Genomic DNA, 14,055 nt, shown 5'->3' on the forward strand with positions numbered 1-14,055 from the left:
TCTTATCTTTCCATGCTATAATGTAGTGTTACGTAAATCACAGAAGTGGGCTGGTATCAATCAGCCTCCAAAAATGGTTTCCCTAACACAAAACACGTTCAGGACATTGGATATCCATCTTGTGACCTGGAGATTTTTATCTTGCAAATTACAAATGAGCCTGATGGCAGTGGAGGTTATCTAATATCCATCAACTGACAAATAAATCAAGCAGAAACAACCACAAAGGACCACAAAATACACTGGAATCACTACAAAAATGCAAAAGTGTGCAACAGAGCACCACAAATTTAACATAGTACATGACAGTTTTGGCTCACGTCGCTGTAGTCACTTTGTTTTTTTCTTTTTGAGACAATTTGTGATTGTAAATCTGTTGTAATATGATTTTAGTATTAGTTGTAAACTTTAAGAGGATTCTTTGTTGTTCTTTGGCTTAAAATCATAGTGAATTCATCATAAATAAAAACTGCATGAGCAAAACTGGTTACAAAACATTTTCTTGGCATTAACAACAAGTCATGTTTCATGTATTTGTTGGCATTTGTGTTGCTTTTCTTTTTTGATTTTCATTGTTTTTTTCCCCACTTTGCATTTCTATGTTTCATTGTGCGAATGAACATAATAAAAACAATAAAGACCAAATACTATATTTGGTTAAAAGTGATAAATAAAACACATGAAAGTCAACATATCTCAACGTTTATGTGCTTAATATTTTCATCAATTAAAAGGTTGAACTTCACCTCACATCACACTAAACTTACCTCAGGCTCCGCTCAGTTTATTGCCTTTCTCCACACACTTTTTTCCTCACTCTGTTTCCCTTTTCTTTCCTCTGTACTCCCTTCCCAGAGATGACACTGTCATATTTTGAAACATCTCTCTCTTGGTTGGCACTGCTGTGCTTCCCTCTGTCTCTCTGTTTCTCTTTTGTTAAGGACCACACAGAGGGATGACATGTTGGAGGCACATCCAGGCTGGGTGGCCCGGCTGCAGGAAAGATGTGGGTGACAGGATCAGCCTTCAACAGACTATGGGAGTAATGCGTGTAGACAGTGTAAAACCAGTCTTTTGGAGACCTGTAGAAAGAGCAACGCTGGCAATTCTGAATAAATGCACTTTGAAAAAACGGAGGAAAAAAAAGTTCTTTGGGAGCCTTGTTTTAGCTGCAGCCTCATGCACTGGACTCCCATGCACTACTAATGTCTTTAAACATCTCGGGCAATAGAAGTAACTCTAATCTATCTAACTTTCAATTCCCACCAGTTTATTCAAAGATTCATCCGGTGAAATTTGGCTTGTACAGTTTTCAGAAGTGAAAAAACAAACAAACAAACAAACAGAAAGGATAAAGCTCAGGAAATTTAATGATCGCTTTTCTTGGAATGTTTTTACGAAAATGAACCTTGTAAAGTTGGCACTATTAAACATTGCAATTCGCAGAATGAAAGAAGCATTGCATTTTCTGGAAGGTACATCATTTCCAAATTTACCATGACAGCAACCATTACAATGTCCTTGTCTTTGTAACAGTGTTTTGAAGTCTTAAATGTTATGTAATCTCATCAGGTGAAACTATTAAACAGAAAAATCTCAAAAAGATAAAGTGTAGTTTTCTTAGAGGCAGTGATTTTTAAAGTGTGTTCATGTTTTTATTAATCATTTTTATTCAAAATTCTTTGCGACCAATAGCTCTAGTTTTTATATCTTGAACTTTACTGTCATCTTGTTGTTGTTTGCTTTTATATTCTGCTTTGTTATTTTAGTCCCTTGTATGTTGCACTCTTTACACTGCACTCCTCTGACTTATATTACCGTGGCTGCACAGCAATTTCCTTCAGGATAAATAAAGTTCTGTCCTATCTGATGTTATCTTAAAGCATTTTTGACTCACTGGTGGGCTCATTAACACTGAAACCACTTCTGTGAAGTTCAAGGAGGCCTGAGAACTCCCCGAGCCGAGGTGTTTCCTACCAGAGTCATTAAACCTCTTTGGCTCCTGCAGAAAATGGGGAAGATCACCACCTTTCCTGATAATCACCTTGTAGCATTTAGCAAGCACTTAACAAAACAAATGGCCTGTGTGTGTGTGTGTGTGTGTGTGTGTGTGTGTGTGTGTGTGTGTCTGAGAGAGAGAAAGAGAGAGATGCTGGACTTTGTCAAGGCTGAGAGGCTGCAGAAAATAATAGATCCAAAGTGTCATCACTAACAGGCCCCTGGATCCCAGCGGCCCGACAGCTTCTACATTCTTGCTCTGGGTGAAGAATGGTGCGACTGGTGATTGTTTATTTTGTTTCTCTATCTTGTCTTAGCAACTTCTCTTTAATGAGAATGTGCAGTTGCACGTCAGGCTCTGGTCTCCCTTCCTTTCTTGTTAACTGCTTTTTAAAAGAAAGATAAACATAGCAAATACTCTGGAAGTGTGGAAAGCTGGGAATCTCACACACACACACACACAAACAAAAATACACTTAAAACACTTAATTAAAATTATTTAGTTGTTTATCCAGTCCAAATGTCTTTACTTTGGAAATTCATTTGAAAATCTTTTTTAAAAGTTTTCTTCAGAACTGCAGCGATAACATGAGTCATGAGTATCCCATGAGTACACAAATCAACGTGAACCATCTACACCCACAAACCTCATATCTGACACGTATTATGAACAGACAAAACATTTACAGATTATAATAACATACCAGATGAGGTGGATGAAAATGTAAGGGTGGATAGTCTTATGAATGAAAAAAAGAGGTGTGATAATGAACTTAACGGAGCAGTGTGTAGGATTTAGTGGCTTCTAGCACTGAGGATTGCAGATTGCAACCAGCTGAAACTTCTCCTGGTTAGAATTCCTTCAGTTTTAAATGTTCAGGAGGTTTTTACCAGGAGCCAAATCATCCACAGTGGTCTCTCCCTCTCCAAAACAAACAGACCAGGTGATTTAAAGCAGTAGAAACACTGAATAAAGCAGTTTCATGTTACAAATTAGTGTTTTTCCTGTGCTGTTTGGCTCGTCACAGACAGGACACTAGCCCAACAACTGCTAATGTGTGCTCACCTTTTTTCTCTGATAACTTAAGATCCGGATGTTCAGGAGGTTTTCACCGGGAAGTGAATTATCTGCAGAGGTCTCTTCTCCAAACCAAATTGACCCGGTGATTTAAACTGGTAAAAACACTGTATAAAGCAGTTTCATGTTAAAAAAGGAGAAACTAAATTAGTGTGTTTCTGATGCTGCACATTGCGGAGGGATTGCTAACTATGGTAGCCAAAAACATGAAAGCAAGAATGGCCCTATCTGGAGTCAGTCGCCCCTTTTACACTGCCAGATTTTTGGCGAATGTTGGGCCATTTTGCCAACAAGCTGCGAGCGTTTAGACACACAGAGCCGGATTGGCGAGTTGATCTGAGGTTCCCAATTTTCCGCCTCGTAAGGTAGTCATATTGGCGGAACCCTTTTTGGTTTAAAAAGAACGAGGAGGGGTTGTTGATGATTCGTGGGAGGAGCTGTTGATGACGCTGCATGTGCGATCCACTTGAGGTGGACAAACAGAAACAGCTGATAGCAGGAATTAGCGAGCAGCTAGTAGCAAGAGGGAAACGCAAACCTGAAGGACACTGTAAAGATGAGCACCTGGGGAGACAAGGAATTGCGCGCCCTCCTTGCCCTCGCAAACGAAGAGGCCATTAACCGTCAAATGACTGGAATGGTGAAGGATGGGCCAACTTATGAGAGAATCGCCGACGGACTGACCAGCCGCGGCATCCCTCAGAGCACATGCTGAGCTACACGTTGTGTTACTTGTACTTGCTCTCGCTCCCATTGCCCCGAAAAAGGCACATTCTGTATGAACAACAGTAGATAGGTGGTATTTTGCCGCACTCCCCAATTTTGTTTTTATACTGCCAGTGCTGAAAAAAGGCTGATTGGGCTTTCCTGCAAATTTGCGCAATTCCTATTTAAAAAGGGCAAGTGTTTGGTTTGTCTGTTCTGGGCTACTGTAGAAACATGGAGGTGCAACATCTCCATAGCTGAGGACCTACTCCCTATTATATAAACGGCTCATTCCAAGGCAACGAAAACACAATGATTCTTGTTTTCAGGTGATTTTAACTAAAGAAAACACACTTATTATATTATATTCCATTTCTGCCAATATATCCCCCTAAATCTTACACACTGGACCTCTAATAATGGTAAAAACAACTTTATCATTTCAACAAGACTGAGAAAGAAGTCTGCACTTTAGTGTTTAAAATAATCCTCTGAGCAAGCAGCAGCCCATTACACACCATAGTGTATGTGGTTTGGTATGTCAAAGTAGAATAAAGCATGTTAACTCACTCTATAGGAGGGGGCGGAGAAATAAAGAAACATTCAAACAATCTGCTGTCACAAAACAGATAAAGACACAATCAGCAGTGTGTGTGTGTGTGTGTGTATGTGTGTGTATGTGTTCCCCGGGCACCAGTAGGCGGTCAGGTGGTCCCTCTGTGCTCTCCAGTCAAGCGTCCCACCACCCCACCAACCACCCTGATGCCATTGTGCGACGCAGAAGCTGCATGACTGATGCGACAAAAGAGGAGACATTGATCTTCCAAGACAAGCTCTGCTCTCAGCACACTGTGTTGTGTGGTAAGGGAAATGAGCTGATCCTCTCGAGCAGACCGCAACTAAGCTTTGCCTTTTTTTTAAAACCGTAGTAGCACTTAATCCACAGCTCCAGGAGGAGGGAAAATTCGGGAACAAAATGAATTTGTGTAACAGGCCTTGTAAGATCCAAGCAGACTGTGGTAATAGTCTTTAATAAAGACTAATAAGGAAATCCCCAAGCTTTTGCAAAGTAAAGTAAATTCTGGAAACTGAAATATGAATCTCACAGGCCGAATTTTGTGTTTTGTTAACATATTTGACTTGATGTGGAGGGAAAGCTTTCATAACATGGAGCCAAACCCATCCACACAACATTGACAGGTGTGGCATTTCTAGTGTACTCTTGAGCATGGTACTTTAGCTCACTTATCACAGCTTAATTCAATTGCTCCAATAAAACAATCCAGCTGCATAAACATGTTACAGAATGTGTGAAATCTAAAACAGAGTGCATCTTTAACACTCCCTGGATAACGCTGTCTGCTACAGGGGCCAATAAATCATTTCAGTCTGTAATGTAATGATTTAGGAGCTCACTATTTGTCACATAGTGGCACCACGCTGGGTGGAGGTGTCGCTTTCTTAAGTGTCCATTACTGTGAAAGTCCACTCTCCCAAATGGCAGAATGGGAGGCCCCATTTGGGGTGGCTGGTTGAAGCTGTGACAGCATGAATCTGTGCTTAAGCCCTGGGCTTTTACACCTGTGTGTGACACAGGGGAGGTTCAGCAGTGAGTGGGAGAGTCGGCCAGCTGTGCTCTCTTGTGGTAGCTCCAGGGATAGCCTGGAAAACGTCAAATGTAAAATCCCTCTCCTATAAGCCACAAAAGCCTCTCTATCTGTTCATAATTCTCTAAACTGATATAAAAAACACTTTACAACTTCTGAAACACACATGTTGTTGTGACTCAGTGGTCCTGATTTAGCTGCATTTGGACTTTTTTTATGTAACCACAGATGTTCGATCAGTTTTGGGCGCTCGCACTTATCATGCAAAACTTTACTTCTTGAGATGAGGTCACAAGATGAACACTCCAGCCAGTATTTTTTTGGGGGGGTGGGGCTCATTGCTTTGCTCAGTGCTGCGAGATGTAATTGCTCACTAAATAACCATCTCTCAGGGGTGGCCAGCCTGCCATTCAGCCCAGGCCTGCACAGTGTCCTCTCCTGCTCTGAGGCCACTCCAACACGTACAGTGGCTTTCCCCTGTCTCCCAGGACAGCCCCACCAGCCGCTTCATCAAGGCTGATTGCCGGAGACATTCCTCTCCCAGCGATATATTCACCTGATGTGAAGCAGGCCTGTGTCCTGAACACTCACTGAAGCAGGGAAACAAGAGGAGTCTCCCTGCTGTGGGAACTGGAGGGTCCAATTTGGCGAAACACCATGTCGAGAGAGTTTGACAACGACTGATAACTACACATTTGCAGCCACTATTACACAGGACACACTATGAACTTACAGATACACCAAACCATGGTGGCACACAAGTCTTGTTGAGCTGATCCTCAGCTTTGTCACTGTGAAGTACTACAATCACGGCTACCAGCCAAGCAGATATAACCCTATTTTTCATTAGGATTGAAATCACTTTTTGGGTCTTACAAAAAGATTTGACCCCTGAGAGAGGCCCCTTCTTGTTTACACAACACATAAAGTTGCTGTAGAGTTATTTATACAGAAATCGTTTCATCAGAGCAGAAAAAAAAATCTTTATTTATGACCCCGACAATGACACAAGAATAGGTTCAAGCCCTTCTCCATCTGTTTGCAATCCCAGTGTAATGCTATCATCACCTGTTTCCATGGTCCCGGTCACATCTGGCTTGCATTACAGAAAAAAAAAAGAAAAAAAAAATCACACAAGGTGCATTTTTTCTTCCCTCTTTGTGTGTGCTTTACTTTAGTATTTGGCTTATATTTCTGAAATAGGCTACAACAACAAATTAAGATCTGAGACACAGAGGAAAAAAACACTTATATTGAACAGCAATTTACTTTAAATTTCAGAACCAGACTCCCTGGGGCTCTGGACATATTAAACGCAGGAGTTAAAGCACTGTGTAAGGTTTATTGCAATGTAAAGCTAGTTTACAAAGATAACAGCGGGTTCAGTTCTCAAAGCTGGCAAGGAACAACTCCAATTTGTTTGTAGTTAAATCCACTGACTTGTAAATAACTTGGAATCCCTTCCAGTGTGTGTCTCATTTGAAGGTAGACCTTTACGTCAAATAGTGGGCCCAATATATTTATTTAGGAAGCAAAAATGCATTGTAAGTAACACTGTGGGAATGCTAGAGTCTTTTGATCCACTGTTAAATAGACATAAACATATATAAGACCATCAAAACATGTAGCTGAATTTATATACTCAGCTTCACATTTTGATGGTCTCATATGGTTGCATGTCTGTGGTTTATGAAAGGGTAACATTTGCCATATGATACCATAAAGGACACACACCACAGTGTACTGTAAGAGAAATCTTGCCCAAGGAAATGTATTTCCCTGCCTCATAACAGTCTGGAATTTGTGTATCCGTTCTGTCTCTCCCATAGACACCAGCTGTGCAGCTGGTGCTCGCTGGAAACTGCAGTTAGCCTGTAGTCAAGAGGGATTTTTAACACAATTCTCCCATGTGCATTCAAGGAAGCAGTAATGTCATGCAATCGGGGCCATGTTATCATTGTGTGAATCCCGGAGAGTGATGTCAGAGGAAAAAGGAAACTAGCTAACTCCCAAACCAAAAGAGCAAAGGTTAGAGGCAGGTTGGCAGAGACCCAGATTGGCTTAAAGACTTTCCTTATTCTCTTTCCTTTTTGCTTTCCTTAAAAGCATAGTCACTTGGTCCAAATGGCTTGCGTGGACAGGATGCTGCTTCCTTTGGCATATCTGGTTATGAGCTGTGATTTATCATAATGGAGTAATAGTTGTCGTTTTGGGGTTAAAGATAACAGCTTTTTTAAATGGAACATCCTGTGAGATGGCTCTGCATTGATGGAATACACTGTTGTAAATGGATGAAACCGAGACAAATGGATGGATGGACAAACTAATCCATTCGCTACATTAATGCGAGCTTTTCATCATCTGTAATGAAAAATCAACACCAGCTAACCTATTATGTGAAAGATCGTTTTGTGTCCTTCGGATGTGCATATTGTATCGCTCCTCTGGAGGGAGGGATCAAAGCAGACTTTTTTAGAAACTCAATTCTCCGTCTCGAGGACGAAAGGAAAGAGTTTGCTATAATAAAATGTGTCATATATCACAGTGGAGCTTGCAACAGCTACTCTTTGATCGCTGGAAAAACTAGGCATGATGTGTCAAACTATGCATTTTTTTCCATTTAGCAGCTTCATTATTTAGTCGCTATATTGTGGCAGTATGATGACTCAGCCCTGCTCCTCAACGGTGACAGATAACCATTTATGTTGGAATACATTTTTTGGCACACCTGCTCTGTAAGTTCAGAGCAGCACTTTTTATGGGAATATGAAGTAATGGTCTTACGAGAAGAGACATTTTAGTGATTCCAAGAGTGTGAGTGTGTGTAGGAAGGAGTTTCTAACCTCATCTGTGCCAGTAGTGACTTCCAGACGGCAGTATCTGTACGATCAGTGTTGCATCACACATCAGAATCCACAGTTCCCTCCTTTGAGGTTCAACAAATATCCACTGAGGTTTATAAAATGTACACTGACTCTCAGGAACTGTGATAACAGCATTCCAAAAACACAAAGAAATCATGATTGCTTCAGTTCAGCATTTTATTTCTTATACTGACAATTTTTTGGCAAACACACCTTAATCAGAGCACTATGAGATTGGTATTTATCTTATTTTAATGAGATTAAGCAATCATTGCCAGGTGTGAAGGGGTGGTACTCAGGGGCGTAAATATAGACAGTGCAGGCAATGCGGTTGCACTGGGGCCCCTGGGGTGGAGGGGCCCGATTACCACCTGGAAATACGCGGTGTTCAAAGAAGAACTTGTGTGAAATCAAAAATGGTGTGATTTTCTATATTTGCCCTCAAAAAGGCAAACCCATCCCTATCATGGTTTTCTGTTCTTGTAAAGTAGAATCAATCTATAACAAAATATATGCTTATTCTACATAAACTATAAAAACTATAATTTAACTATGAAAAACTATTTGGTTTAACTAATAATTTCCTATTTTCTCTTGTAGTTTTTGTCACATACAGATATGTAATGATGGTTGCTGGTTAAAATGTACGTTGATGTTGTCTAATATCAAGTCTCTGCTTAATCATGCAAAGAGACGATGCGATTTACAGCAGCTAGTTTAGGTGCAAAATCTCTCAAGACTGACAAGATGGGCACATCTGCAAGCGGATATACCATAAAAGCGACAGGAAGACATACTGTTGGTAAAATATATGTATGCCTAAAACTGTGTGGTGTGTGTGTGTGTGTGTGTGTGTGCGCGCGTGCTTCATAACTAGTAACTAGAGCACACTAGGGCCCATCTTGATATCTTGCACTGGGACTCATCGTGACTACCTTACACTACTGGCGGTACTACTTCTATGACCGTTATGAACAATAAGGGCCATATTGGGCCGTTGATGAGCGCCTGTCACCCTAGTTTTTGTTGTGTGTCCCACAGTGTAGGCACTAGTTGGCTATTTATTTTGGCTGATTCAGCATGTTAAATCAGCATTGGAGATGGTGGAGTCCGTCAGTGAGTGAAATCACTCTGACTGGTGCATTAGCTCAGCGCATGAAACGAGAAACTGAAGTGAGGAAAGTAAACAAACAGCTAAAGTCAAGAGGGCATGAGATCAAAACAAACTTGTTATATGAGGTAACATTTTTAGCCACTGAGCTCTTCAGCAGCAACCATTCATAATCATTTGTGTTATTGTCAACTAATGGTGAATATCATTTATTCTTTTAACATCATGTTGTGTTGTTAATGTGCTAACTGGCTAACTAGCTTCTTGAATCCATTTAATGCAAACCACAGACTACTGCAGCCTGCTGGTATTGAGAGTTATATCCTCTCATGCAGGCACAGAACATACGTTCTAGCTGGTCATTGGCTGTAACCTTTGCATTGTGTTCAAATGCAACTTTTTGGCTGAGACACATGTTTGATGTGTCTGGGCCTCAATGTATAATAGCGACAGATATACAGATAGGATTGTTTATTGAAATGTGTCAGCATAAGAAATAAAATGCTAAATTGAGGCCATAAAGTGAGATTCTATTATTAGGTAATAAAATGTTTTCAGCCAAGTAACCCATTGACTCAGAGGAAGTACACCTGTATAGCATTGGAGATACACTAGCCCGTATTACTGTCCAGATGGCCCCAGGTTGTCCAAGTCTCTGTCAGACCTGGTAATTTGATTAAATGCTAATTTGTTTGGAAACTGCAATATCAACTGAAATGCTAGGAGCCTTCCAGCAGTAATATTCTGGCAGAGGCCTAATGTTTGGTTTCTGGCGACCTGCAGGCAGAATATACTGTAATTTGGGCATGTTCTTATCTGAGTCTTGTACCATAAAAGGCCTCAGATGCCGTGCAAACAAGTTGTGATTAAGTGCATGCACAGTGTAAAGAGCAGCAGAGAGCAGTAGTGGTGGAGAGGAGGGAGTAATGGGAGCGCTGTTGCAGTTATTATGTACTTTAACTTTCTTCAGGCCCTGCAGAGGCTCGATACCATAGATTTTAATGACTTCCTGCAAATACCTTGTCTCAATGCTGTAAACTTATGTCATTAAAAGGACATTTTAATGAAGCACATACTGTGTGAAAACTGCTGCTTTGTTTTGCTGGTTTCAAAGGTAAGCAGATAATGTTGATGGATGTCTGCTCTGCAGCCAACTGGACTTCCCTTATTTAATTTTGATGGCTCACAGCTTTTGCTGTCCTGTCTGCAGAGGGAGAGGGGATGTAAAAGAAAAAATAACTTTATTGTGCTGTTGTATTGAGCTGTATTTAACACAGAGGCTGCTGCTGAGAGATCTTACAGAATTCAACATTTTCTTTATCTTTACTGAGCAGAGGGTGCATCACCACACCAGAAAAAATATCAAACTGAATTTAGGAGAAAGACATGATTTAGCAGATTGTTTATGACATAAAGTTTAGGATAAATGTGTTTGGTCATTAATCTGTCATGAAAACAAGTACAAGAGGAACAGATACTGAACTGAAACTAAAAACCAGACTGCAATAAAATTGTGTAAAAACCACTGGCAGCACATCGACCATCCCTCCTTCCCAGAACCAACTTAAGTGGAGCAAATAGTGCAAATCAGCATCAGTTGAACTTCCAAATGGTTTCTGTTATTCTATTTGTAAAACCAGTCCTGGTTTTATAATACACTCCAGTAGCACTTTATTATGAATAGAAACAAATAGCTCTGCGTACAGAAAATCTCCACTGGAGCTTAGCTCCCACATGCTGCCTGTTGCAACATCCAGGCATGTAAACAACACTTATTTGTTGTAAACATTTCGAAGTTTCTGTAGGGTTTGTACACTTTGATTATTTTTCTAGGTTTAGAGAAAAATGTATTTCTACTCAGTTTGCTTTTTCTGAGCTTGTCGAAAACATCCATAAATATTTTCTTATACAGTTTTGAAATATTGCAGCACATGTTGTTCCCATAATAATGAAGCTGGAAGAGAAAGTATTCACAAAATAGATTCGCTGAGTGAGACAACAGGATATATAAACAGATGTTGTTTAAGCCTGACTGTGTCAAATTCCAGGACTGATGCTGCTGTACTTGACAAAAGTGTGTGCATTATACGTGTCGTTGGAAGCTTTGGACTTAATTTTCTTCTTGCATTGGTAATAGAAATAAACTTTACATTGATACATCGGTAACACCTTTGAAAACAACAGGCTCAGTAACCACACACTGGCACTTGAAAAAGGACGATACAAAAAAATCATGGTAACTAAAAGAAAACTGAATATGTGGTCACTGTTTGACAGGTGAGGGATGGAGATGAACTTCCACCTACAATGTAAAACATTTACTGAAATAAGGAGCATTCATTTTTAGCAAGGTCTGTGATTTCATATTCCAAAGAGTATAATGACCACTCAAAATTAAAAAATACTCCTAGGAGTAGGCTGAAGAGCACATCTTGTTGCCTGATATGTATACGCATGCCACAAACTGAGGTAGTCTATGTACAGCGAATGACCAAGACGTACACACACACACACACACACACACACATACACACACGCACAGCACAGCACAGCACAGCACACGCATGCATTCATACACACACGCATACAAACGCAAAAGGAGTGTTATTTTTTTCTACCAAAAGAACAACTTTTATATATTTTATATCCTTTATATATCTACCTATTTTGTTCATTCTAATGAATTGTATACAGTAGCCTATATACACTTTTTTGTCTCATGCCATTATTGAATTGTATGATTCTCGACACTGTGGCAGTATTATTCACCTGTTATTCAAGCCAATAAAGAATATTGAAATTGAAATTGGAAGTGAAAATTGAGAGAGGAAGCAATGCTTTAGATCACGTCCAACAAATTACAGCACAGTTATTTGGGGTACTACATTTAAAGGCAGGATTTTCCTTAGAAAGAATGTAGACTCATACAGCAGTAACCCCCCTCAGTCATCACTTATGACTCACTAGAAGTGTGTCATGGTGTATTTTTCTGCAGAGACTCCTGAGAGACTTCTGCCTGTATTTTCTTATTTTGTTCTTGCTGTCTGTGTTTGGGATGTTTATGAATGTGGCCAGTGCTCAGGTGAGGTCAGGGCTTTATGAAAAGGTGGCGACCAGGGATTGGCTGGTAAGAGAGTTTACAAACAGTAATCAAAGATCCTGCATTGTGTATCTTTAACAATGACTGGATACACTGGTACTGTCACAGAGTAGCAGACAGATAAACTGGTAAATTGGTTTCAGTGCTGATATTGCAATGGAATAAGTCATGGTATCATCACATTACTTATCAATGTTTTGCACGTTTCCTGGGAACAAAACGTCAGTATTGTACTTGTTTCCATGTACCCACGGGTTCTGCAATCAAAAGCATTAGAGAAAGAGAAAGAAAAAAGGAGTAGCTGACATCACATTCAGACGTCCTTCTTTCTTCTTCTTTCTCACAGTTGATCATATAGACAGATGGAAACTATTTCGACATCATTAGTGACTGTGAGCATTATGATCATTACACTGACATCACTCTGAACGTAGTCTCGCAGTTATTTTTGGATATTCTTTGTGAACAAATTGACACCCCTCCCAACTTTCAGAAATAGTTCCTGGTGATTTAAAATATGATGTATATGCTGTTTTGCTGCTGCACTTTTATTTCCTAAGCCAGCTAAGCCTACACAGTTAGGTGTCTCCGCCTTTAGTAGGGAAGTATTGAAACCTCCCTCTGGGTCAGTCTGATAGGCGTCATCTTCTACCTCTCTGCCCCCATTGTGTTGAAGGAAGCACTACTCAAGCGTGGCCATAGACATGTCAAGCACAAATTTTATGATGACATTCAAAGCCGCAATGTCACCATCTCATTTAAGTCCTTAAGGTACAAATGAGTCATTTCATTAGTCCCAGAATGAATTTGGCACACCATGGAAAACCAATTGATCACTTCAGTAATTCTGTTCTTAAGGAAGTTATGTCTCCGTGGTCGAGTCTGAGAATCTGTGCTGCAAAATTGAACCTTTGAGGCTATTGAGCAGATGGAGAGATTAGCATGCAAATGGCTCTCATAGATCATCTTTCTGAGCATAGGGTAATGGCTGGTGAATGATACTTATCAAGCTCCATAAGTGCTCCTTCCAATAAATACATAGTCCAGGTCATTTGTATTGGGATTCAAGTGTTGATGGATATGGGATTACCACTTAACCTTGGAGTAATTCCAAGACACCGCTTAAATCATTCAATACATTATGTATCCCATAACGGCTTGACCAGTCCTTAAGGATATCACTTCTTAATGCAAAATGTGTTTTATGTGATAAATTAAACTGGAGGTGTTAGTGACCTATTAATCACATAGATGTACACGTGACAGGGCATCACTATCCTTTTATTTTCAAAAGGTTGGCAGTGTATGTACCGCTCATGATTATTATTAATTTGACCTTTGGTGGCTGACACACAGGATATGAGACAACAAAAAAACTTTATGTTGTCTGTTCAGGATGAATTTAACAATTCTCAGAACCAGCTTCTCAAACCTTCTTCAGGTTCAGTAGGTTTGATTCTGCCTACTAACAAAGCAGGACACTAATATATGAAGGTTGATTATCATCATGTGCCTCTTGTCGGAGACCTGGCTCTCATTTCCAAACCCACACTTGGCCCTGACCCTGTCTGCTACAATTATATTTGAAGGGT

Source organism: Epinephelus fuscoguttatus, linkage group LG2, assembly GCF_011397635.1.
Source record: "Epinephelus fuscoguttatus linkage group LG2, E.fuscoguttatus.final_Chr_v1".
In the NCBI taxonomy this organism is placed as follows: Eukaryota; Metazoa; Chordata; class Actinopteri; order Perciformes; family Serranidae; genus Epinephelus; species Epinephelus fuscoguttatus.